Below are 27,958 nucleotides of genomic sequence, written 5' to 3'. Positions count from 1 at the left end.
GTAATCAACGAGCACGCGTGCAGCCAATAAGAACGCTTCCTGGGCGGTGACGTCACGCCTGCCCTCCGGTCTCTTCCCACTGCTTTCAATCGCCGCGCGCAGGAAGCGAGAAGCGCAAAACGATCAGAAGTTGAACGCAAAGGCGGCGTCGCGCGCACCGGAGACCCGGCAGTTTTCCGCGTAACCGCTCGGAGTTTCCCCGCGAGCGCAAGAGGAACCCGGTATCTTGCGCAGAATGAATGGTTAGTATCGAAATTACTTTCTTTTTCTGTGAAAACGCGTTGCGAGATGCGTTGGATGTTTATCATTTTCTTCTAAATATGACACAAGAGTTGTTTTGAGTTTTTGATAACATCCGTGTTGTTGGTTTTAAATGTAATGATAATAGAAATAAACATTGAGGGTTGTTTCAAATCAAATATGAGGTAACTATGCGTACTCATGCATGCATGCATGCTTGAATTTCAATCTTGAATCTGTTTTTAGGTTTTCATTTTTGCAACAAAAAAAAAACTGTTATGTTGATTAACTTAGATTGCAAAATTGTTGTTGTTATTATTATTACTTATTTTTAAACATTGTTTTATATAGCACACACCAAAAAAATTAATAAAATCTGCAATTTTTAAAAATCTAGACATTTATTACCATGTGCTACGAAAACACTGCAGTTTGTCTCCATTAAATGTTAGGTAACAAAGTTGTGACAGCAAGTGACCCGTCAAACAGATGTGTAGGGTACTTGTGCAGAATTGCACGTGCATTTTGAAACCATCTCATCATGAATATATAAATAATGTGCCTATTAATTTAAATTGAACACATTTCTAAGTCTTTGTGCTCATTGAGAGCTATCAAAAATGCTTGAGTTCAAAACAACAGGCTTATTTAGATAGCAATGCATTAAGTACTGTTTGATGTTCCTGAACCTTCAGATGTCTTTAATTAGGACCTGTAAAAAAATCAGTCTGTCCTGTACTCTGAGGCGATGCTTTCAAAAAAGGCAGCAGAACACAGAAAGTCACTTCACTGGATGATCGACTAATCAAAATTTTATAGCTTTTTCTCATCTTTTCCCCTCTTTCTCGCCCACCCTCCTTCCCTCGCTTTCTTGATGCCTGCGAACGAGTGTGTCTTTGTCTTCTTTGGTAACCACACCTCCCCCCAAAACACAGCCGGCTGGGCTCAGACACCTGAAGGCTAGACATAATGATCAACGCATTCCCCATGAGCCTGGACGCCTGCCAGTTGTTTTTGCTCGTTTTATCCCTCTTCTTGTTTTTTTATTTTCTCTCTCGCATCTATCGCCCTTCACAATCAAGGGGCCAGCACGCAATGCTGGGGGCCGGTGCGCAGTATGCGAGGGGCCGGCTCTTCAGCGATGTATAGACCATGGATAAAGAGCCCTTGCACACATGCGACGAGAATCATGAGCAAACAATGTCTCCTTGTGTGTGTGTAAAAGCGCAAGTCTTTATTCGACCATGCTGTTTTAGCATTCCCTTTCAAAATGCTTGGGTCTTTTTTGCCATGGTTGAATTTAGACTATGCATGTGCTTTGTACAATTTTGTAAAGTAATATTGGCTTATTATAGAGTACCTCTTCTGGATCTACAGTAGTATACTCTTGGTTGTGCCTTTATTTGTGAATTAGGCTGATATACACAAGTGAAGATGTTTTGCTGAATTATTTCAGTGCTTTTCCTAAGGTTTACAGAATTTGAACTTGCGTATACTGAAGTGTACTGTACGAATCATTGTTATGTTGAGGAAAGGTGAACGATGGGGTGAATTCGAGAGTTTCTCAATATAAAGCAGCATGTATTTTGTATACTAATGATAGAAAAGATGTTTCAAATTTGACAAATAAATCTTTTTAAAATGTACACAAAAGAAAAATCTTACATATATATCCTTTTTTATATCTATATATATATATTTTTTTTTAGTATGTTTCATTTTATTTGGTTAAAATTGTTAAAAATTGTTAAGTTATGAAAAAGAAAAAGAATTGTAAAAAAAATCACCACACCCAGATTGGTAAATATTAACTGTAAATATATTATAGCTTTACACTGTACTAAATGTGTACATTTTGCTGTTGCCAAAATGATTTTTAATTTCTCCTAAAAATGCTTTTTCTGTCTCAATGTTTCAAAAATCGCCATTTTGTCTGTAGCTAGTCACTCCAGTACAATGTGATTTTCTCGACATGCAATATTTTGGACGTGGTCTGCCTGTGTGTCCTTAAAGCCGACGTATCAGGAGCACAATGGGACTAAGTAGATGCTGACCTTCTCCTCCTCAGCCATAAGCCTTTTAAAAAGACTAATAAAAGGTTCAATAGAAGCAACAAGCTGTTTTTCTCCCCTCGCACGTTTTTAGTCATTCTACCTGCGTGTGAATAGGAGGCCAGTGAGTGTTTATTGAAAGCTGAAAGGCCTTGAGGAGGAACCGGGGTCCGGTAGTCTCACATTGAGAAGCGTGCGGTTTTACCACGCTTGGGCGAGAGGCCACAGACCCGTGTTCCCCCCTGTGTCACACCCGTTGACTCCTTTATAAACGAATGCTTTTGGGCTAATCTTAAATGGTTCAGATATTAAACCTAACGTTATTACCAAATGCATGTATTGTTTTGTACATCATAAAGAACTGGCAAATAAAAAGTGCACATTTTGTAACCAAATATCCAAAAACACCCCATTCTGGATGGGTTGTGTGTATGATTATGGTAAGCACAAATTTTAAACTGAACCTCTTTGATAGAGTCAAGCGTTCTCTGTTTTACACCATGCGGGGTTGAAAGTTTCATTGCACGACTGTAAATCATAAAGAAAGCAAGGCCACACCTATGTAAATCCCTGGCGTATTTTTAAAGAAAATCATCTTACCAGACATGTGATGTAATTTTCCCTTAATTTTATGAGTTTTCAGTACAAAAATACGGTGTATTACGTCAGCTGAGCCTAAAACTATCCAACACGTAATAATATTTGACATGCAATATGAATGTAGGGTTTTTGACTTATTACTGTGTAAAAAATGCATCGTTGGGCAGAGGTTAATTGTTTTTGGATCTTTCCGTGTCAAGAGAAACCGGGGCGTAAATGAACTCCCGCTCATTTGAGTGATTATGGATTACTGCGCCTCTCCAAAGGAGAAAAGAAGGTGAAAGATATTGAGGGAAGGAGAGAAAGGAAAGCACAAAAAGACTCATGTTGTGAGGTGAAGCCACGGGGGTCGTCTGGACCTTTTAAAGCAGGAGGGATCGGAGGCTTGTTTAAGCAGTGGCCCTAGGGGGCTCGACCTTTGACCTACGCCGTGCCTCTTTTTGCTCCAGGTGCAAACGCACGTGAACCCGGGTATGCGCGTGTGATGAGATGGGTTAAAGAGTAAGGCGTGATGGCATGCATACATTTTATACGTCGCATTTTATACGTTTCCTGAAAGATGCACTTGAGAATTGCGTTAAGAATTATTCGTTAAAACAGCCTTCAAGTTCACGACCTAAAAAGGAAGACTAACTAACAAAAAAATAATGCGGCGTTGTAATATTCATGAATGCATTAATCAGGAGGTTGTCGTGTATAATTATTAGTGTTTGATAATGCCAGCACAAATCACCTCGGGCAGTGGTGATTGCTGCCTGATGCTATTAATGTTCTTAGTAAAACGCCCGTGTGGGCCGAGCCATCGACGCAAACCCAGTAGTTAAGTGTTGTAGGGTTAATGAGGCAATTTACATACGTTGTGCCGCCATCTGGACGCTGTGAGAGACAGCTGCTTGCTCTTATTTCATACTGCGTTTTGGGAGCTAACCCGCGGAAATGTCATTCCACTACATACAGAGAGCTTGTTGAACACTTTTGACTTTTGTCCTCGTGCGTTAGGAATTATAGTCGCTATGCTAATGAGCGATTTGCCTTCGCGGTTGTAGCTTTCATTTATAATCTCCCACAGAGTAGCTGACTTAGCTTTTAATGTGTCTTTTTTAGCAGTCAGTGTTAATAATTTGCAGCTTTTTTACTATTTGTATGCTAGCATATGGTATCTTTTGTACATAGGGTGAGTTTTAGCTGCGAGAGATGCTAGCCTAAAGCAATATAGGAACAGTTCATGTTTATTCATTTTTTTTTCGAAGATTATTGTACATCGTGTATGCTTGCGTTGACGGATCTTTGTGGGTTAAATAAGGCGTCAATCACTGATCATAATGGAAGGTGATCAAAGGAAACATGTATTGAATATGTTGCCATTGAGTCATTACTATAAACTATATTATTCATCTACAGTAGATCAGTGTTTTCCACCCTTTGTTATACCTATCATGTACCCTAACATCCTTATTTAGCATTATTATTTAGATTAGTATAAAAAGTAATACTGTGAGAAAATACTGTATATATACTGCTATAAATGTCACAAATGTGTAAAACTCGCAATCATTACAGACATTATTTTATAAATATTCCAAGGGAGTACGTATACCCTTGGTTGGGTTACTAGTTTTTGAATTTCACCATTACCCCTTAACTTTCACAAAGTTAGACTAGAGATTAAGGATGCATAACGATTAATCGCGATTAATCTATAGCAGAATAAAAGTTTTTGTTTACATATATATATATATATATATATATATGTGAACTGTGTATAATAATTATTTATATATAAATAAATTTATATAAAAATATATTTATATATTAAGTATTTATATTTATATATAGTATAAATGATACATAAATATACAAATGTATATACACTGGAGCTGGGTATCGATTCAGATGTTCCAGATCAATTCGATTTCGATTCACAAGCTATCAAATCAATTTGATTTCGATTCTCTGTTCAATTTATGATTTCGATTCTCGGATCGGTTTTTATACTCGATTCTTGATTCAACTCAACGAATATAGATTTAATACAAATACTATATTTATAAAAAAGAACAGTTAACATAAGTTTACAAGTGGGTAATTAATAAAAAGATATTAATAGCCACAAACCTGTATATTAAACGCTTTTATTTTAGGTACACTTAAAACAACCCATCTCTAATTTTCAAATGCATACAATTATGTTAAATACAATACAATTTTGATGCAAGATGAAAAATGTAGGCTGAAAAAAGTCAGAACAGTCACATTCCTTGATCAAACAGGATCAGGTTATAAAAAAAAAAAAAATGGATTCGTAGCCTTTGAGAATCGATTTTGAATCGACCACGTAAAAAAAACGATTAATCAAAAAATGTATTTGTTTGCCCAGCCCTAATATACACATGTAAATATTTCTTAAATAAATACATGCATGTGTGTGCATTTATCTATACAACGGTTCACACAGAAATATACTGTACGATGTAAACAAAAACTTTTATTCTGCTTTAGATTAATCGCGATTAATCGTTATGCATCCCTACTAGAGATACCTACACGACATACTTTAAAATAATTTAGTGTCTATATTTTAGGCCAGCCAATATATATCTTGGCTATATTTAAGGCCAGCACCAAGAAAATACCCATTTTTATTTTGTGAATTCTTATTCTACGCTCCCCATATAGTGATAATTTCGCATCACTTCCTCCAAGGTCTTGACAAAGAACTGGCACATTTGCAATCGATAACCAGGCAAGCGAACGACTGAGAGGTGTTAAAGATTTGCGGTTCTGAACCCATGAGCGTGGTCGCAACCAGTATCCCATCTGACAGCTGAAAGCAAATCACTGTTACTAGACTATCCATAAAATTGCTGAGAGAGAACGTGAAAAGATTGGCAAAACTGGAATTGTGGATTCCTGCTGGCTCGGTTTCAGGCAAGGTGGACTGACGGGGGTCTTAATAGTGAATGTTGAGGGTTTGCCTGTGAAATCTGACTGGTTTTTCCGACAGGCCGAGACGAGGGGTGGAATTAATTCGCCTGTCGCCTCTGTGGGCTGATTCAAGACTTGATTTCTCGAACTTCTTCCAATCCCGGCCATTAAAAAAAAATATTCTGCTTGACGGCGACATTGTGGTGGAGTCAGCAGGCGCGTTTGTTCCAGTTATGGATCGCGGAAAAAGGGAATTAACAGGAATTGTAGAGCCTCAATCCAAGATGAAAGCCGTCGAATGCACAGTTTTTACAAATTCAGCATTTGCCCGCCTGTGTGGCTCTATCAAAGCAAAGCAGCGCTAGGGAGCCCTTATTTGCAATTTCCGTAATCCGTGAAAGATACAGTACATCGTTTTATTGTTCGGCTGCCTCTCATTTCCACTCGAGACCTTGCTGAAAGTGCAGGGCTGTTTTCTGAACCATTCAGTGAAATTCTAGGGACCAGTCCAAGTTTAAATGTGCGGTTTATTCGTTTAATCTGTCTTTGAACCCTATTCATGTGTGTGCAAAGTGAGCTAAAGACCTGGGAGCAGGAAACTTCAAAGACCTTCCATATTGTACTTATTATAAGAAGTGCATCCAAGCATTAGTAGCTCTCATATCCAAAACATTTATCCAGAAAGAAAGCTTAAACTGGCAAGCCATTGGCGTCAACATTTTTTATGCATTTTGCAACTCTTCCAAAACGGAAAACCAACAGCCAGGTTTCTTTGGGTTTTCTATTTAGGAAAAAGATGGAGGTGGAGTTCAAACTGTGGCTTTAAGTACATTGAACTAAAATTTCTGCTTGATTTGCACTTGTCTGATTTAGCCATGTACTTAAAAGAAGTTAAGATTTAGTTTCCAATCCACAACAATACCCAGGCCAACCTTGTTGAGATATTTCATGCTCATTTTTGGGATTCTCTCTGTGGGTTTTGAATTGACAGTCCCATGGATCAATGATGGAGAAGATATTCCATATTATGGGATATCACTAGGTTTATCGATGCCTTACATCCAAATAAAGTAGTTGTTCTTCAAGACATTTTGCCTCCTATGAGAGCATGGATGTGATTTGTTAGTTCTTTGAGACGTAGATGTCACTTTGATGGATGTTTATTTGAGATATGGTGGACAATGAACTTGAAGCTCCCAAGGGAGCCGTCAATTAGTTGGGCAACACTGTTGAAGTCGCCCTGTTTTGTCAATGAGTGTACTGGGACTTGTAATCTCAAGAGGTTTTCATGGTCTGTTTACATATACATCCAAACTCCCTGTGGTCCTGCCCCGGTCACCTCCTAATTTGACTTAAACAGTCCTTTTAAAACACATTTGTGCTGGAGTCAATTTGGCATGTGCCCATTGTCTAGTCCGCTCCCCCATTGCCTTTGTTAGCATTGGAATTAGCATAGCTTTAGCTTGCTAATGACGTCAGAGCCTTGAGGTTTCAGTTATTAAATTAGACTTCAGTGTTACGTTCTACTCATTCTGGACCTTTTGTGATGAATTTGATTCCTCTTAATGTTGAAAACTTTGCAGGATTGTTTTTATTCATTTTATGTAGGTCTACCAGGAAATGACACATACGTTTTTGTGAATCAAAGATTAATTTAATCTCGAGCTTCCTGTCTTGAGGCTTCAAGAGGTGAAGTGAGATCAGCAGCCAGAACGGCGCAGCTAGTTGTCTTATTTTGGTACTTAGAAACATACACACTTAGAAAAAAAGGTGCAAAAGGCGTTACCGGCATGGTACCCTTTAGAAAGTTCCTAATACCACTTAGGTACATATATGTACTTCTGTGGTACCAATATGTACCTTTGAGGTAATAATAAGCACTCTTGAGGTCTGAAAGTGTATAACTATCTATCTATCCATCTATCTATCTTTGCACAAATGTATGACATTGCATTGTTGTGAGCAAAGCTTGAGGTTTTAAGATCTCTTATTTAAAAATATGTGCTAATACAAAGTAAATAAATCGGGGAAAAAAACATTATGCACATTATTTTCTATGCTTTGTCAAATGCACAGAAAGAATAATATTTGCACAGATAGATAGATCCTATAAATTATGCGATACACATTTGATATTTGAAATGTTGCTAAAATCAATATTTACTGACAGTTTTTAAATTTCCCTCTAGTGTTAAATACAAACTTAAAATATTCTGCTCAGGATTTATCCAGGGATTACAGTGTCAGCACAACTTTTTAAGTAGTGCTCATCTTCAGTCCAAACATCTCTCTCTCGGGTACAAGTGGATCTGAATGCTTTTTGTGTCATGAAATCGCACAGGGAGTGAAATGCTCAATTAATGCTTGAGGTTTATGTAGATACAAGTAACCACCCAACCCAAATGTAAAATATACTTCAGAAGTACTGTGAAGGCGCATGGAATTATGGGAGTTGTAGTATTTACCTCCCCCAACGATTGGAAATCAGTCTGATGGCGGGTCTGACAAATAATGTGCATGGATGATGTAATAAAATAAGTAAGGAATGATTGACGACTGGCCATGGAATTATAAGAAAATAATGCACACCCAAGGTGGTTATGCGGCACAACGCGAAGCATTATTTTTGAATAATTCAAAGGAGTCAATTATTACGCTTATACTATGTTTACCAAAAATATTGCTCTGGTGCCTATTTTTAAGACATTTTAAAGGTTAAGTGTGCGGTTATTGAAAAATAATCAACACTCATGGAACATTTCTCAACCAATCAGAATAATGCATTCAACAGCGCCATGGTATAAAGTTTTATAACCACTATGTTATAACGTAAGCCAATAGAGTGCTAGCGTCGTCTTCCGCATATGGCGCTATGCAGATCGATCAGTGTATGGCATCTCGTGAGAGCTACTCAATAGTACCAAAGTCCCTTAAGGGAAGTCGCATCAGTTAGGTGGCCAATTTTGTGATGCTTCCGGGCAGTTATTTTACTCATGCAAGACTAAAGTCCTATCTTCTTGAATTGGGAAAGACAGATATCTCTAAAATCACAATTAAACAACATAATTCATTAAATCCGACATCAACCGTACCATAACGTTTGCTTCTTAAGCTCAAATTGCACCTAAAACTAGAGATCGACCACAGATTTTTTAAAACCGATACCAAATATTTGGATGCTTATGTGCCCGATAACCGATATGCTGAACAATGTCATTGAATTAACTGGTATTTTATGTCAGAATAATTAATATTTAGTTGTTTTAGTTCATGAAATGGCTGTTGACAAAGCGCTGTTTATCTATGCTTTTACTCACGCAATTTATAACACGTCTGTGCATTAATGTCTGTATGTTAAATAAGTTTATTAATTTTTTCATATTTGCTGTGCACCCTGTTGTTGTTGTTAGCTCCTCTCCTCAGATGCTGTGACGAAATGGCATCCAGCGCACAATTCTCAAAACGTCCACAAGTATATCGGTCAATCCGATATTTAAAAAAAACCACGATAACGGAAAATGGGGAAAATGCTTAAATATCCGGAAACCGATATATCGGTTAAAACACCTTTTTCGAGGTCATTTCAGATACTGCGCATGCTCACAGGTTAACAAGCATTTCACACGACTCAAAAAAAATTGTTAGTCTTTATCGATTCATGATTGGTTCTTTTACCTGGAAGGCGGGACTTCAGTAGCCAGAGCGGCCGTATTGAGCATTGTATTGTGCCATATTCATAGTAATAGGAGCGCTCATTCTTGTTATATTCAGTCTCTTTGATGGTAGCGCTTGAACACATCTATGATTTTGCTGTAAAAGTGGGAATCCAGAATAATGTCACTATTGACGGACCACCGCAGGGTAATGCATTTTCAAACTGAAACTTACCTTGTGTACTAAACATTACCCCAAATGTTTAAATCATGTGAAAAATAATGTTTTTGCTTCTACCAGACTTATGTAAACATGAGTTACGTAAGGACAAATTTTTTTTATTATTGTATTGTTATGCTTACTTCTTTTATGTATCCGTTTCTCAAGTCTTCCCATTTTTTTAAATACTTTATGTTCAGAATCACCCTGCATCTTTCCCAAAGTAGAGAGCTACCATAAACATGGCAATTACAATAAAACCGACCATAAAATGACCATTTAAATTAAAACCAGGAAAATGAACATTTTATGTGATCTGATAATGGTTCTGCAGGCAAAATAAACACACAGCAGTGGTGTTCATACGTACAGGCTAACGGTTTAACTTGAATATTTTTTATAGCTTTAATGCATGTATGGTATACTGACTTATATGAGGGAGTAGCTTGTTATGATTTATTATGTCCTGTATTGGTGAATATATGTATTTATTCATTTGCAGCTTACAGTGCAATTAGGTTTACAGTCCATTTGGTCCATGGGAATCGAACCCAGTGCCAGGTTTCGGGAAAGCTTGTAAACCGGGGCGATGCGTGTCTTTAGGACTGTGAGCGTTGTTTGCTCGCCCCCCTTTTGAAGCCCCCTCTGGTATTGCTGAGTTGACAGAACAGTGCAGGAATGGTAAAAGTTGAAAGACCCTCCCTCTGCTTGCTCTCTTACTTTTTCACACCGTCTATCTTTCTCTCTCTCTTTTGGTTTTCATCTCTCCCTTCAGCCAAGCCTGTCGAGGCTTGCCTGTCAACCGAATGGAGCGTGGATGGGGTGGGCGCTGAGGGAGAGGAGTGGTCTGGGGTGAACAAAGGAGTACTGTCACTGCTTTTCAGGGGTTTCGGGCTGAGCGGGGTGAACGGAGAGCCGGGTGGGGTTGTGGTCGGGGGATTGAGTAACCAATAATGGCAAATAAATATGGAAGGGGGACCATTGAATTAATCAGAAAGGAGGACAAGCATCGAGTGTTCACACGTACAGTCGACCTCCCCGAAAGGGAGCCGGTGGAAGCTCTATGTTTGTCGTTCATTGTGCAATATTTGTCCAACCCTTTATCTGTGCAGCTGTGCTTTAAAAAAAGAAAAAGGAGGGCGATGAAAAGCGGCACAGCTGCTAGCGATTTGACTAACGTCTATTACGCTAGAGTCATCCTCTTGTGCTGAAACCTCTTCTATATACAGCACGATAGAAAGCTGGTCAGAACGGTGCCCGGTTTGGGGCAGATGTTTGATTTGCTCATCCTTTCAGAAGAAAACACAGCTGGTCATACTGTCCCGACCCTGATGCTTGGAAGATGCCGTACTGTACTTTTTGTGGTAAAGCTTTCGATGATGCTGTGTGAGAGATAACAGAAAGTATTTTAATGTAATGATTGGAATCCGCAGCCGCATCTCATTTTGTCGAATTGAGTTTGAACTTTTTTTAAATGAAATGTGCTGCCTCGTGAATGATGTTAGACAGTTCCATCTGGTGAAACGATTTCCTTATCTTCTTATTTCCCCCTTCTGTATTTCATAGGTTATTAAGGCGCCAGAGAGAGAGAGAGAGAGCGAGAAAGGGGCGATGTTGAGAGTCTGGTTCTTCTGGTGACTTCACAAGGACGGATAAAGGTAACGAATTTACCTCTGAGGGTTTGTGGTTAAGTGGAAATGCGTGTTTCGTGTCCTCAGGTGGCTCTGCGCTACCTCGCTGAAGTGTGCGTGTTGGGCATTTTGCCATAGGATCCAGGTGCAAAAGACGTTGGGTCGTCTCCACCTCGTCCTGCATGCTCAGGCGTCAATTTCTCGACTCATTATCTGTGCTTCCATCTAACCCCATCGTGTTAAACCGACATCCGAGACTATATGTATTTCATTCAGTGTGATTACTTCACCGCAAGGTGATTGAAAGAATATTATATAAGGTCTTTGAGGTTAATAGATGCATGAATTTAATAATGAAAAAATCCACCTTTGCTGACAGCCAAAATGGTTTAATGTAGATTGTCAAGTGCATGTAATACAAAGTAGTGCATTATGAGGAATCATATATTTTTGATATTTTCCGCAGGGTTATTTTTTCGACCCAGCGTTGGGTCAATAGGGGACAAATGTAATTTAGCCTATGTTGGGTTGTTTTAACTCAATATGCTTGCTTGTTGGGTCAAATATAAACATTTCCTGGGTTAAATATAACCCTTTTTAGGGTGTAGGGGTGAGCGGAGCACACACTTACACGTGGTTAATTGTAACACGGCTACTTTAAATATTTATACAGGGCCGAGCAATCTGTGTTTTTGGTCTTTTTCTCTTATTGTAAGAAGATCATCTGTGAATTTGTGAAAAGTTTTGATGTGTTTTGGTTAAGATATTGAACAAACAGTGTTTGAGGCATAAAAGTAAATTTCTTCATCTTATGGTTCTTTTTTCGATTTCGGACTTGTGTAAGTGACCAAATCCAACCTTATATTATTTTAATCACTGTCTTGTTACCTAAAACATAACAGCATTTTGAAACATGTCAACAACTAGTAACTTATGGCTGGGATTGAAAAAAAATGTACACAGTGGGGTTACTGTAGTTATCACACAGTTTTACAATTAAGCCTCAGGTATACAATGATAATGAAATGTAAATACTTTTCATTAAAATGATAACAGGGGAAAAATTACAATTATGATTTTTTGTCCTAATTGTGCAGCCCTTTCAAAAAAATCTATTTATATGGATTGATGCAAAATACAAGAATGGTTAGATGAAGGATCATGAATGGATGAATGTGTGGATATATATCTATTATAGGCAGATATAGAAACAATATCCACCTTAAGTATATAGACAGAATTTTATTGAATTATTTGTGTTTAAACAAAACTTTCTAGCAGGTGTTACAACAAACCCTCTGTTTGTTACAATTAACACCACGTATGGGGTAACGTTTGCCCTACTGTCATTTTCGGTGTAATTGTATGATAACAATAGGTCCCACAAACAAACTTGAAGTGTTCATTTGTAGCAGAGATGTGTGGGTTGATTGTGTAAAAAATTATTAATCTAACTTAAATATTTTTTGAATGATAGACTAGAGCCAAAGCCAAAAAGCGTTAGGTTGTGCCCCGCTCTCCCCTACTGTAATGTTCAGAACTCAAAACATTTTGCCCAATCTTAAAAGAAGATTTATTAAAACTTAGTAATTTGTAAGTAAGCTGTAATAATGACTATTTCGTGTTATTAGGTGATACAAATGTAATAATAATAATAATAATAATAAAAGGTACACTGTAAACAAATGCAGCATGAAGTTAAAACAACTTGGTTATGCAAGTCAATCCAACCTACTATTTTTATAAGGGGATATTTCACATGGCTTTTTTAAGATGTCAAATAAATTTTCCCCAAAGTACGTATGTAAAGTTTTAGCTCAAAATACCAAATAGATAATTTATTATAGCATGTTAAAATTACCACTTTGTAGGTGTGAGCAAAAATGTGCCTTTTTGGGCTGTGTCCTTTAAAATGCAAATGAGCTGATCTCTGCACTAAATGGCCGTAATGTGGTTGGATAGTGCAGATTAAGGGGCGGTATTATCCCCTTTTGACATCACAAGGGCAGCCAAATTTCAGTAATATTAATAAAACATCAGCAAGATTTTAATCATTTGTGCTGTACATTTCAGCATTGATCTGTTTGCATTCCGTCATGATGCTTTGCAAAGGAGCTGTTATTTTTTATGTCTAATCCTTTAAATAAACTTGTGACCCCGCCTATGAAAACCCAACTTCATTTTTGTGATTCACAGTTTTTTATATAAAATTATGCTTCATAATGTAAAATACATTTTGTGAAAATATACCCTTGATATATTTAACACCATCTATTAAAATCACAGCAAAATCAATGATTGAAATCAAACTTTGATGTTCCTAAACTCATAATTAGATTATGGGACTTCATAGACAGGGGGTCACATTTATTTAAAAAAGACCCCCAAAAATAATTAAAAATGATATGACCCCATTCATTTTTTTTATATTTCCTGTAGTTTAACTGTTAAAGCATATTGGTAGTAATGCAAAGGCAATGGATTCAATTTCCAGGGAAACACACAAACTAAAACGTCTAAAAAAGTACCTTTATTAAAAAAACTTAAAGGCGGAGTCCACAATGTTTGAAAGCCAATGTTGATATTTGAAATCACCTAAACCAGTGGTTCTCAAACTTTTTCCACGTGCGGCCCCCCTTGTGTACAGTACGTTCCTTCGCGCCCCCCAAAGAAAATTTGACAAAAAACTGTTCTAAAATGTAACACTTTAATGAAACAAAACATATTAAGTTATACAAAGTAGTGCTGTTGGTTAGTAGCCTTGTTTTTTTAGGTTTAATTACAGAGAATTCATGATAAATGAATGTATTTTATAAAATGTCATAAAACTGTGGCCCCCATGGCACTATCTCGCGGCCCCCAGTTTGAGAACCACTGACCTAAACAAACACGCCCCTAACCCAATAGAATCTGGATCTTTCGGTTGATAGACCCGCCCCACACATACGCAACCCGGCAAGGATGTCGGTTAGTAGACACGCTCCTTACTGCTGATTGGCTATAAGTGTGTTTTGGTAGTCGCCCCGTCTCCTTTTCCAAAGCGTTTTTCAAACATCGTGGACTCCGCCTTTAAGCAGACTTTAAATAGCTTTTCATTTCTCAGATGTGTCCATGTAAACATCTAAATGTTGCATTCGTATATGTTCCTCCCCATAGTAGGCATTTCTATGCTAAAGCAAGTTATGTATGCTCTTCAATTGGCGGGCTAAAGAAAGGTGTGTTGTCCTGTGTGTTAGTATTCCCAAGATGAGCTCTCATCCATTTAGACCAAGAGCATACTAAAAGCTTCAGTAAATTATCTCTGGTCTGTCAAGTGGTTAGACAGACTGGCCCTGTTGGATTATAGGTAACACACATATAAAAGCTGAAGAGCCGGAAAGGCTATAATTTCTCCTTTCTTTTCAATTCCTCATACCACCCACCCTCCCGTGCACTATCGTCTGTTGTAAAACTCTCAGCAGACAGCCGGGAGACTAGTTAAAGATGCCGGTCCTCTCTTTTAACCAATGAGTACACCTTTTTCGCCCATATTTACGCCCCCCACCCGCCTCAACAAGTGTTAAGCAGTTACTTTTATTCCCTTCCAGTGACCTTTCCAGCCGCTGTCTTCCTGAATGAGATTCACACAGCAGTTTGATTTCTTTTCCCCCCATTTTAGTCCGTCCTTTCCCGCTGGGTTAACAATGTACCTCCGGCCCTTGACTACTGTGGCGTGGCAGGTGAATCCAATTCCCATGCCGACAAGAAAAGCTCCCTTGTGGGCTTCAGATAGGGGGATAGGGGGTTTGTTATTGAAAAAACTAATTGAGAATGTTTTAACTTCACTATTTAAGTTTTTTTCACTTTTAACTAAATCTAAATCTCATTTGTTGTAGTCGAATGAAGAAGTAGTCTCTCATGTCTCCAGTCCCATGCTGGGAAGCCCTAAGGTTCAGTCACCCTATTCTAGCACCCAGTAGGAGGCTAGCTGCTAGCGTGCTAGTCAGTTCTCGCAAAGCTAACGGTGCATTACATGCCATATTAGTAAACACAGCCCTCAGAGAGTTTATAAAGTGATGCTGTAAAGTGAAGGTTAACGTTGTCCTCATAATTGGCTCGGGCTTGTGGGGATTTAGAAACGTCAAGAGGATTTTGAGGCTATATGGCAGTGCTGACAGATGAACATTAAAGAATTTATCCATGCCAAATTACATACGGTGACTGGTGCAATGAGAAAATTTCAACATCAACAGGGTATATAAGTATAAAGTATATAAGTATAAACAGTACCGGTCTAAAGTTTAGGATCACTTACTCATTCGCTATTGTTTTTTCCACCATTGGAATAATAGTACGCTCATCCTAACTATAGAATAACACAAATGTACCATGTCTATAAGAATTATGTTACAAAATAAGTCATAAAATATTGCAAAAGAAAAATTTACTCTTGGCATGAACTCTCGGGTTTCACCATGAGATGTTTTTCAAACACAATTAAAGGAGTTCCCTTCTATTCTGGGCTTTTATTGGCTGCTTTTCTTCATTATTCGATCCAAGTTTTCAGATCAAACCATTCTTGAGATCATGAGAAACATTTCACTCAAGTGACTTTAAACTTTTGACCGGTAGTGTGAGGTTCAGCAGCAAATATGTGATCTCACACAAACGGTCCTGATATTTTCCACGTTGTAGGACCATTTGAATAGGGACTTTAAGCAGCAGCATCTGGTGGAACGGCAACGGCATTCGGGCGTTGAATTTAACTGCTACTTTGAGACGTTCTAATGTAACGTCTACTACGGGGGAACAGCTGATTTGCCATAGTCTCTACAACGTGAGAGATTATGTAAATAAATGTTATGTTTTATGGCATATGACATTGTAATGGCATCAGTTTATGATTGTACCACAAATCTTTTATATTATATGTGTTAAAATGTTTTACATTTAAGCTAATTTTTATGATTTTAAAGTATTCAATGTTTTCAAGTATTGCTTAAATCTAGGTTTTTAGACTTATTTACATCATACAATTCGTCATTTAATGCCAAAAGCAATCCTTCTCTTGTTTTTTAAATGAAATTTTTTTGTATCCCAATAAATGAATTAATGCGGCATTGCGCTGTCATGTTTACGGTTGCTTAGTGATTTTTACGTTCTTGGCCACGGCGGTGTGACAGCATACTTCCGGTCGGGGTAGCCGTTCCATTTCCAGCTGTTGCTTAAAGTCCCTAATATGTTACTGTTAGGGGTGTCACGATTCTCCAAATCTTCGATTTGATTACATTTTCGATTCCAAGGTCGCGATTCGTTTAGTTCTCGATTTTTACAAAATTTTAATTTTAATTTTTTGAAAGCACAAAAACATACCATTTTCTAACCTTTAACCCGGAGATGCCCTGCCATGTTAGTTGTGCCGCCAGTGTAAAAATATGGTACACGCACAACAAAGCTGATAAAACGAAACTTCCTGTCAGATTAACATTCCTGTCAGTACTTTGCACCTTAAAAACGCGCTTTTATTACCATCAAACACGATTTTGAGACTATACACCAATAAGTCATGTTTAAATGCTGTTTAAAATGTTATTCTTATTCTCATATTTATTTATATTATATACATACAATGTAAAAAAAAATCTGTAGAAATAACAGTATTACTGGCAGCTGGTTGCCAGTAACTTACTGTAGATTTTACAGTTTGTTCAAAGTTAAATGAACATGAAAGATTTTCAGTCTTTAACTTCTTCTACAGTAAGTTACTGGCAACCAGCTGCATAAATTAATAAGCATACATTTTTACAGTGTATGTAATTTAAAATAAATAAATACATTATGTAAACTATAAATATGTACAGTACAGGTCAAACTTTTGGAAAAACTTAGTAGTAAACTCATTAAAACTACAGAATAACACACATGTTGTGCCTAAAGGCATCCAAAATAAATCAAAATATTTCATATTTTATCATCTGCAGTAGGGCTGCAATGACTAATCGATAAAATTGATACTAATAGATTATCAAAATAGTTGTCAATGAATTTTATTATAAATGTGTTGATCTGTGACATCACGTGAGCTTGTATGCAATGAACCACAGCCATAGTATCTGTTTTAAAGTAAATATATAAATATTACTGTTATATCAGCCTTATTTGTTTTGTTAATAACGAATAATGCTAATACTCATAAAAGTCTAAAGTTAAAGATTAAAGTCGCCATGAAACGGAAGTAGCGATTGCCTTATTTTCCCCATGGTGACGTATATCCAAAGAAACAGCTTTTGAGATGAAATAAGGCAGGGCTGGATTTGAATTTGTCCATCGAGATCTGATTGGATTGTTTTAAGTTGGGTCGTGTTGCTAATTGCTAATCGCTGCGATCTTCTCCCGGACCCCGCCCACCTGCCATACTTATGACCGGAAGTGAAGAGAGATCGTTTTGAGGAGGGGAGGAGATTTGCATTTTTGATTAAAGATTACGAGCACACACAAATTTTTTAAAAATAATGAAGCTCACAGATAAGTCATTTGTTAATAATACCACAATATTAAAAAAAATATATAGGCTGTTTCTCAATATGCGTTCTTCAGCGATCTTGCGTTTTCGTGTCCTTGCTCTACGTCATCATTAACAGTCAAAGTTCATTCCAATTCTCAAGAACGCAAGTACAGAGGACGCATGAAAATACCCGGATGTGTTCTTGATATCGAGGATGCACCGAGTGTAGACTTGCGCGCTGAAATCGCTTCACGCCCCATAAGTCATTGCAGCAAAACAATGGCGGAGGTCAGGTGACCAACAGGAAGATCGCACACATCTCAATTCTCATAAGTGCGTTGTTCTCGCGACCTTCTGAGTTCGTTCTTCCGAGGTCGCCTGGCAAGTTCGATCTCCACGAGGACGCAAGTCCGTTCTTTGCGTTCTTGTAATTGAGAAACAGCCATAGTTTTTCATTTCAATTTCATTGCGACTTTAAAGGGATAGTTCACCCAAAAATGAAGTGTCGTCATTTTCTCATCCTCGTGTTATTCTAAATTTATATGAATTTATTTTTTCTAATGAACACAAAGAAGATATTTTGATAAATGATGGTAAGCACACAGCTGATTATACCCATTGACTTCCATAGTAGGAAAAACAAATATGATTGAATTCAATGAGTACCGTCAACTGTGTGCTTACCATAATTTATCAAAATATCATTTTTATCATTTATCACAATACTTCCATAATATTTGTTTTCCTACTATGGAAGTCATTGGGTGCAATCAGCAGTGTGCTTACCATCATTTATCAAAATATCTTCTTTTGTGTTCATCAGAAAAAAAATCATACAGGTTTATAACAACATGAGGATGAGAAAATGATGACATAATTTTATTTTTGGGTGAACTATCCCTTTATAATGAGTTTATAAATCTGTGGCAAAATTTTCACATCAGCACATCCCTGAGTTTACACCTCAATACGTTTTGTTTATTTACATTTTGGCGTTTACTGATGTTTTACTATTTTAAAACTTCAAATATCAAAATCAAAAAGATTATATTGATAAAACTCAATGGGGTGGTTTCCCAGACAGGGATTATCTTAAATCAGGATTAGGCCTTATAGTTTAATTAGGAAATATAACTAGTTTTAACAAACATGCCTTATAAAACATTATTTGTGTGCATTTTGAGGCAAAACAATGTATTTTAAGATATGTCAGTGCAAGTAGTTTTGAGTTTGGACAGCTCTTATATTTATTTTAGTCTAGGACTAGTCTAATCCCTGTCTGGAAACGCCCCATAGTGTGGCTTTTGCACTTTTTAAAGTACACTTCTACACATGAATACCCCGATTTAAGGTTTTATTTAGCCATAACAAGTCAAAAATCTAATAGAACAGCTGTTTGATCCGATTAATCGATTAACTTATTTCAAAAAGATTTTATTAAATACAATTTTAATGTCCTAGAGAAAATAATATGTTTGGCACAAGTTTATTTTTGTCTACACAAGTAATTTCAAACATTTAAACACCTTCAGATTAAACTTTTTTCCAAACTTTTGACCGGTATTGAATAGTTCACGGGTCTCTAACCTTTTTGTGAGCAAGGGTACAATGGATATAACAATTTGGAGGTCTACTTTTTTCTACTTAAAACCTTTTTGTTTTACTAAGGGATGCACGATATATCAGCTAACATATCGTTATCGGCCGATAACTGCTTATTTTTAATATTATCGGTTATCGGTCTGATAGCAAAATTAGGCCGATAAATGAAAGCTGATAAATGATGGATTATTTTGGTTTGTTGAACCACTTCACTTGCTCATTGCTGGCCATGTGGAGTTTTGATTTGTGCTTTCTGTGACATAGCACGAAGATGACACGTGTTGCGGGCTTAAGAAGAGTATGCTAGTCTAGCGCAAAGACAAGATGTCCGCGGTCTGGGAGTTTTCATTGTGAAAATAATATGAATATTTATCGCCCTATATATATATATATATATCTGTTATCGGCCCCCAAATATAAAGAGTAATCGGTTATTGGTATCGGCCAAAACTTCCATATTGGTGCATCCCTAGTTTTACTTGTTAATTTTATTTTATTTTACTTGTTGATATATTTTTTATTGTTTAAATGTTATCATACATGAAAGAAGCCAAGCTTAAATAAATAAATAAAAATAAAATTGAGGCTATTAGTAGAATGTGCTTTGGCGGGCAACTCACAGACTCTGTGTGGGCAACCTGGTGCCCATGGGCACTACATCATAGTAATATTTCTGTACTATATAATTTATTCTGATTTGAAGTCATTTAGAAAGTAGAACACAAAAACAATTTCATTGCATAAGCGCACTGCTTTAATGTTAGAAAAATGAATGAAATATTGTCTAGAGAATTGTGTGTCTTTATGATGGCATAAGTGTGTTTCTCTGCTCGCCTAAGTAGTACTGGCATGAAACCACGGGCACGGGCCACGGGCACTGGCACTTGACCAGAGATAGATTATCAGGGATTTTTTTCTTCCAAGTCTGCCAATATAAGCAAAGCCAGCCACTTATCACCGGAGGTTAAAAGTCAACCAGAAAAGCGTATTGTGTCTTTATCTTGGTTTCTTGTGGCTTTTAAACGATCTTAGGTTTTTGAGGAAACCTATGTTGAATTTGACAGTATTACTGCAAAGTTCATGAACCGCTGTAAATCGTTGATTTGGACGCAACTGTGTTTACTTTTTACGTTCTCATCTCTTTCATGCTAGATCTTCAGGTTTACTTCAAGACCACAGTCACTTTGCTTTAATCTTTAAACCACATGCATGCATTCATATCGTTATTGTTCGGTTTAAAACATCGCAATTCGATGTTTTAAACAAAATATCGCAGCACTCCATATAACGTAAATCAAGCACTAAATCAAGAACATCCTACGTCGTATTCCAAGATTGATGAAACAAGCGACGCTACAACAGGCCCACCTCTCCCATAATTCATTTGAAAAGATAAATGGTCTCAAATAGATTAAGTTAGTACAACCACGAGCCAGAGCGGCGTAAGATGTGCTCATCACACTCAATTTGCCTAGCAAATTTGTAGCCGTTAATGCTGCTCTGGGAAAATATATTGAGTTACTTACCACCTTGTGTCTCTGCTGCCCAGGAGCTGCTCACGCGAGTTCAGGGTCATTACCCTCGCTGTCAATGACAAATGGAGCTTGATAGCATCTGCGCTTGGCTACAATGGAAACAGATTAATACCTCGGGGTGAAACTTTGCATATTACGGAGGGGGTGAGGTGGGGGATCGCACCCTCTCGCGTTTTTCTTTGGCGTCCCGCGTTTTGCTGCGCGAATTGTTGTTCCTCTCAAATGAGCTCGTTTTAATGGATCATTTCGGGGGAAGCGGTTTGTTTGGATATGCTAAGAAGATGAACGCTTCCGATTGTCAAAGTATGAATCATTAAGAGTGAAACAAAACAAGGCTACGTTTTCTCTCTACCCGGCACTTTATCTCTCGCGTCGTGACCGTCCCAGATATTGTCATTGTAATTTACAGATTATCAGGCGCCACGAAGTGTCTTTATTGCGAATTTATGACATCCTTTAATTTTCAAGTACGTCTGGATGCTCATGTATACAACCCATAATGCAATTTCTACCATAACGAAGTTTGACACGAACTTAGTCAATATTAAAGATATCAATGTTATATTTTCACAGAATGTTCTTTACATTATGTAGGAAACACATACAGCGTCATTTTTGGTACATGCTTTACACAGGTGGTTAGGGTTTATATTTTGTTGTGTGTAATTTCCTGGAAATGAGCCCACAACCTTGACGTTGCAATTGTGGTACTTTTCCAATAGATCTACTGGAAAAATACACATAAATATACATTTACAATCATTTAATTTTTTTGTGCTACCGTAAATTAATGTCTTGGTCCTGTTTTGACCCCAAACCAAGACTGTAGTAATTTTGTCTGGATAAAATGTAATTGCAAATTAAAAATATCTATATGTTTCAGTTTCATTGTCGATTTTGTGCTTTGCATTTTTCTCAAAGCACAATGGAGGTAACTCCTGTTAGGTGACACACCCAGAAGATGGAGACAATTAAAACATCTGAAGCCTTGTTTAGACAATAATCTGGGTGGTCCAGAGCTTGGGCGACAAGTTACAACTGGTTAGCGCCACAATAAAAGTCTAGAAAAAAGGATCTGGTTTGAACAAAGATGGGTTTGAGATCTTTAAAGTTGTACATAAAGAAAGAAACTAGCTTGCGTACAAGGAGACATTGACGTTCTAAAAATAAATGTATTTCCAGTCATCTGTTTACTGTACGAGTGCAGTAGAGGAGTTGGTGGGTGGTCCACACTTAAGTCTCTGGCTTTTGTATATATTAGATATACATGACCCAGTCTGTGAAAACCCAGTTTTGTGATTAACTTTCTACAGAAAATAAGCCTAAAGAACAGGCTATGAAAATATAATCTTAATATCTTTAGTTAGAGTAAGGTCAAATCAAAGATAGAAATCAATGTCACATCAATAATTGAAATCAAACTTTGATGCTTATAATCTCATTAATAGAAACCTAAACATCACATTTCACAGACTGGGTCACATATTATTTTCTTAATGACAAAAAGTACAGTTCGTTTTTTTATAAAATCAAACGGGATGATTTAACATTGTGTAGTGCTGTATGTGAATAAAACAAATAAAAAGTGTTAAAATGGGCCAGGGAGGTTAAAATCAAAAAGTTTTCTAAGCCTAATTTTGGTTCTGTATGGAAAATAATGGGATTTTGGAGGGATCACAATATTTGGGTCCATGACGACTTGGAATTTTATAATTTTTATTTTATTTATGTTTGCCTTGTGAAATGGTCTTTAAAAACATGTAGAATTTGTATTTTATTTTATGCTCTTTTAAGAAAACATGCAATATATTAAATCCCCGATTATATGCCCCCTCACCACACACACACACACACACACACACACACACAATTTATCATCTTGTCAGCAGCAGAATTGCTGCTGTGGCTTTCAGCATTGTAAAATGAATGGATTTAGCATCAGCCCTTGTTTCCCTCTGATGCTCTTTGTGTCACACAGAGTCTCAGAAATTCCTGCTTTCTGTACTGTTACAGTTTCCTCTGCCCTTCTGTTTTTATCTTCTGTCAAAGTGCAGCATCACTGATCTATGCAAGATCGGACGGTTTTGCTTGTATCTGGCAATTTTTAATATCAAACTGCTCTCTCTCTCATGTGAAAATGCTTTGCTCCGACCAGCTTTATTTGTAACTTATGCACAGATGTAGAATGTAAGGAATAATTGACGACGTGCCAGTGAATTATAAGAAAATAATGCACACCAAGGTGGTAATGCGGCACAACGCGAAGCAGAGTTACACCGCAGGTGTGCATTATTTTCACATAATTCAAAGGACCGGAGTCAATTATTCGCTTATACCACGGTTACCACAAACATTGCTCTGGTGCCTATTTTTAAGACATTTGAAAAGTTAGGTGTGCGGTTTACAGAAAAATAATCAACACCCATAGAACATTTCTCAGCCAATCAGAATGCAGCATTCAACAGACCCGTGGTATAAGTATTTATAATGTCAGATAAGGGCAATAAATCCCTTATTGATAAGTTAAATACCATTTTAACCAGCATATCTGTATTTGCTGGTAATGCTGGTGTCCCATCCAGGTTTCTTAAGGATAGAAGCATTACAGTATGACCTTAACATATAAATGTATATACACATGTATGAGTGCTATTGAATGTGCTGGTAGCAATTTGTGTGCTGGAATAACACGTATAAAATGTGTATACTATCTGACAGCCAATTTAAAAAATGATCTCTACTTGTCCATCATCTTGCACATTCAGGCTTGCTGATGCCAGGTTGGTTGACGTGTCTTTGAAGGAACAAGATGACACCATCCCTTTAAATGGCAGAAATTACTTGTATTACCTTTAAACAAATGTAATTGAACATAGGACTGCTGCCATTTGAAATAAAGAAATCCAGCTTGAATTGTAATTGTTAATGCAAATTTGGAGCGCAAGAGTAAAAACATAAAAAGATTGGTTAAGACTTACATTGCATTTGAATCACATGTCACTACATTTGATTACTTCACTGAAAAATGCTGGGTTGTTGGTGTAAATATAGGACATTTAGGGGGTTATAAATACATCTGTATTGGGTTGTTGTTGTGCAACGACAGGTTAAAGCATTTGAGGTGAAACAACTCGCCATTTTGATTGAAATGACCCATCATTTGAGTTAAAACAACCTAGGATTTGGATTGGAATAACCAATCATTTGGGTTGATATATACCAGCATTTGAGTTGAAAAAACCTAGCATTTGGATTGGAATAACCCAGCATTTGAGCTGAAATAACCCCTCATTTGGGTTGAAACAAATCAGCATTTGGATTGAATAACCCATCATTTGGGTTAAAATAACCCATCATGTGTGTTAAAATAACCCATAATTTGAATTGAAATACCCCAGCATTCGAAAAAAACTAGCATTTGGATTGGGAATAACCCAGCATTTGGGTTAAAATAATCCATCATTAGGATTGATATAACCCATCCTTTGAGCTGAAACAACTCAGCATTTGAGTTGAAACAACCTAGCATTTGCATTGGAATAACCCATCATTTGTGTTAAAATAATCCATCATTTGGGTTGATATACCCCAGCATTTAAGTTGAAACAACTCAGCATTTGGGTTGAAAAAAACCTAGCCTTTGGATTGGAAAAACCCATCATTTGGGTTGAAACAACTCAGCATTTGAGTTTAAACAACCCAGCGTTTGGATTGGAATAACCCATCATTTGGGTTGATATACCACAGCATTTGAGTTGAAAAAACTCGGCATTTGGGTTGAAACAACCTAGCATTTGGATTGGAATAACCCATCATTTGGGTTAAAATAACCCATCATTTGGGTTGATATAACCCATCCTTTGAGCTGAAACAACTCAGCATTTGAGTTGAAACAACCTAGCATTTGCATTGGAGTAACCCATCATTTGTGTTAAAATAATCCATCATTTGGGTTGATATACCCCAGCATTTAAGTTACAACAACTCAGCATTTGGGTTGAAAAAAACTAGCCTTTAGATTGGAATAACCCATCATTTGGGTTGAAACAACTCAGCATTTGAGTTGAAACAACCCAGCGTTTGGATTAGAATAACCCATCATTTGGTTTGATAAACCCCATCATTTGAGTTGAAACAACTCAGCATTTGAGTTTAAACAACCCAGCGTTTGGATTGGAATAACCCATCATTTGGGTTGATATACCACAGCATTTGAGTTGAAAAAACTCGGCATTTGGGTTGAAACAACCTAGCATTTGGATTGGAATAACCCATCATTTGGGTTAAAATAACCCATCATTTGGGTTGATATAACCCATCCTTTGAGCTGAAACAACTCAGCATTTGAGTTGAAACAACCTAGCATTTGCATTGGAATAACCCATCATTTGTGTTAAAATAATCCATCATTTGGGTTGATATACCCCAGCATTTAAGTTGAAACAACTCAGCATTTGGGTTGAAAAAACCTAGCATTTGCATTGGAATAACCCATCATTTGGGTTAAAATAACCTATCATTTGGGTTGATATACCTCAGCCTTTAAGTTGAAACAACTCAGCATTTGGGTTGAAAAAACCTAGCCTTTGGATTGGAATAACCCATCATTTGGGTTGATATACGCCTTCATTTGAGTTGAAACAACCTAGCATTTGCATTGGAATAACCCATCATTTGGGTTAAAATAACCCATCATTTGGGTTGATATACCTCAGCCTTTAAGTTGAAATAACTCAGCATTTGGGTTAAAAAAAACCTAGCCTTGATCATTTCAAATCTGTTTACAAGATAAATGCTCTACTTATGTTTAATATAAAGTTTACATTGCCTTCTAAAACTTGAAATTATCCTTTTACATGCTAAATTCATAATGAGAATGTATTAATACAAGCTTTTTTATTCTGCTATACAAAATATAATTCTATCTAGACACGCACATTTTCTGGCTAATGTTGGTCCAGTTTAATTCAGAGGACTAATTTGTTTGATGTATTCCTTTTCATTGTAAGCCTTTAAAAAGTAATTATTTTAGATGCAATTGTGTAACATTTACAACTTAAATTCTCTAATATCTTTTTAAAACAAAAAAGTCTGTAGATTCCGTCTGGCCATATGTTAAAAACCCAGGATTTATTTATTTTTTGAGTGTTGCACATCAAACCAATGGCCTTGCTTGCTCCATGTTGTTCCAGTTTGAATTGTGGTGATATTCATACACCACTATATACTGTATCTAAGTATCAATAACCCAATAGTTTAAGGGCTCAGTATAAAGCAGAACTCCCATAAAGAGTCAGAAATCACAGGCTACCCTTAGACCGACCCCTCCAAGTGTCAAATTTGTACACACAGTCAGTGTTTGCTAAAGGAAGTCCAGAAATCTTTCAGCTTCCTTCTAAAGTGCCCAGAGACATCCTTCACGCTCTCAAATGACAACCCAGAACTCTTTAAAGTTCATGAAAACTTGTCGCTTTGAGAAATATTCATTCCTATGTAAGGGGCGTAGAGATTGAATCAATAAACAATATTCACGGGTAATCTAGTGTATTAAAATGTCACACAGATCACAAAACATTTTTATTTCATTTTCGACAAGAGTTAATAATGTTCCTCTGTTCTCTCTTTCTCAGGTCAGGACGTCAAGATGACAGTATTTTGTCTGCGGCACATCACGATGAGAAGATCTTTCAGTTTGCCGCAAGGTAATTGCTCTCCTTCAGGGCGGGTGAAGCTGTTTATTGTAATTATGTCAGCGAAATGAAGAAGCATGCTTGCGTGATGTGCCGGTAACAAAACACATTGTCTCAACATTTTTTGGGTGAGTGTGTTTGCATAATACCCCAACTCGCATTCCCAGCCAGCTATCAGGTTTAGTTGTGTTTAGACCATCGTGATTATTACGTGCTAACACTTTTCATGGTACCACCAGACCCCTAAAGCCCGTGGCCCCAAACACTCGACAGCGACCGTTTCATCCACACAATAGAAAAATATCCTGCCTCTCTCTATAACAACAGCCCTGCTGAAGTGGCTGGATTAAAACATGCCTGTCCAGACTAGGGGTTGCCATGGGAAAGAGCGTCCCTCCTCCTGGGCACCGGGTCTGTTTTCCATTTTCCCCGCTGGTCGGCGATGTCTGGTTTTATGTGCTTACACTATCAATGTTTGGCCCATTAATTCACATCTGCAATTATAATGTCCAATTAAAGGCCGGTTGGCTCGCCTTTGTGTTATGAAATCAGGGTGGGGGTCGTAATTTCAGACTGAAAGGCTTCGGTTGTTTGTATTGCATTCGTGATTATCTCATGCCCGCGGGCCATGGCCGATCGCCAGCTTAATGGAGAGTAGGCGATAGTAAGTTTGTAGGGAGCTCAGACTAAAATGAAGGAAACAGGAAGTTGTGAAAGAAATCGTGTGAAAATAACAACGGGTCTGGGGTATTGTGGTTCTGGAACGGCCCACGGATGCATGTCTGTTCTTCTTTGATGGTTTGGCCAAATGTGTTTCACATCAACACATTTAAACCAAAATTACTGTTTGTTGAAAAGATGTACAGTGTGGTCCGACAGTCTAAGACCACAATGAAAATATTTATTTTCTATTAATTTTGGAAGTATAGTTTTAAAATAATGATCTAAAACTTGACTAATCAATCAGATGTAAGAAAATTGGTGACTCATACAAAAGGTCACATTTCGTTGCTTCCATTGAAGCACATAAGTTGGTCTTTTCATATCATGCTGGGATAACATGGATCATCAGGTTTTGTCAATGCCAGTTCGTTCTCATACACATCTTCAAAACTATGACATAAAAATCTTTGTAACAATCCAACAGTAAAAAAAAAAAACGAGCGTTTAAAGACAGAAAAGTGGATACAGGCAACTTTTCATAGTACTACTATTATTAAAATTACGCCCACTGCATGGAAACGTAGTCGGAGATCCACTTGTGTGTCTTTAAACGCTCGTTTTTTTTTTGATTCGACAGCTTATAAAAACGTATTTCTGGGTTTTT

General features: G+C 37.2%; 2 long non-coding RNA genes across 2 annotated transcripts in view; one reads left to right on the top strand and one right to left on the bottom strand.

The window, feature by feature from the left end:
• LOC141359331 (uncharacterized) overlaps positions 1-27,958 on the bottom strand; it is a 183,745-nt gene that overhangs the window by 134,019 nt on the left and 21,768 nt on the right. The window lies entirely within an intron of this gene.
• Positions 123-26,719, top strand: LOC129453182 (uncharacterized). The gene is made up of 3 exons (XR_008647361.1): positions 123-242; positions 11,256-11,347; positions 26,572-26,719. It is a non-coding gene; the product is annotated as an uncharacterized lncRNA (long non-coding RNA).

Source organism: Misgurnus anguillicaudatus, chromosome 23 (genome assembly GCF_027580225.2).
Source record: "Misgurnus anguillicaudatus chromosome 23, ASM2758022v2, whole genome shotgun sequence".
Classification (NCBI taxonomy): domain Eukaryota; kingdom Metazoa; phylum Chordata; class Actinopteri; order Cypriniformes; family Cobitidae; genus Misgurnus; species Misgurnus anguillicaudatus.
Note: the sequence above shows the minus strand (reverse complement) of the source record. Positions and strands in the feature narration are given on the sequence as shown.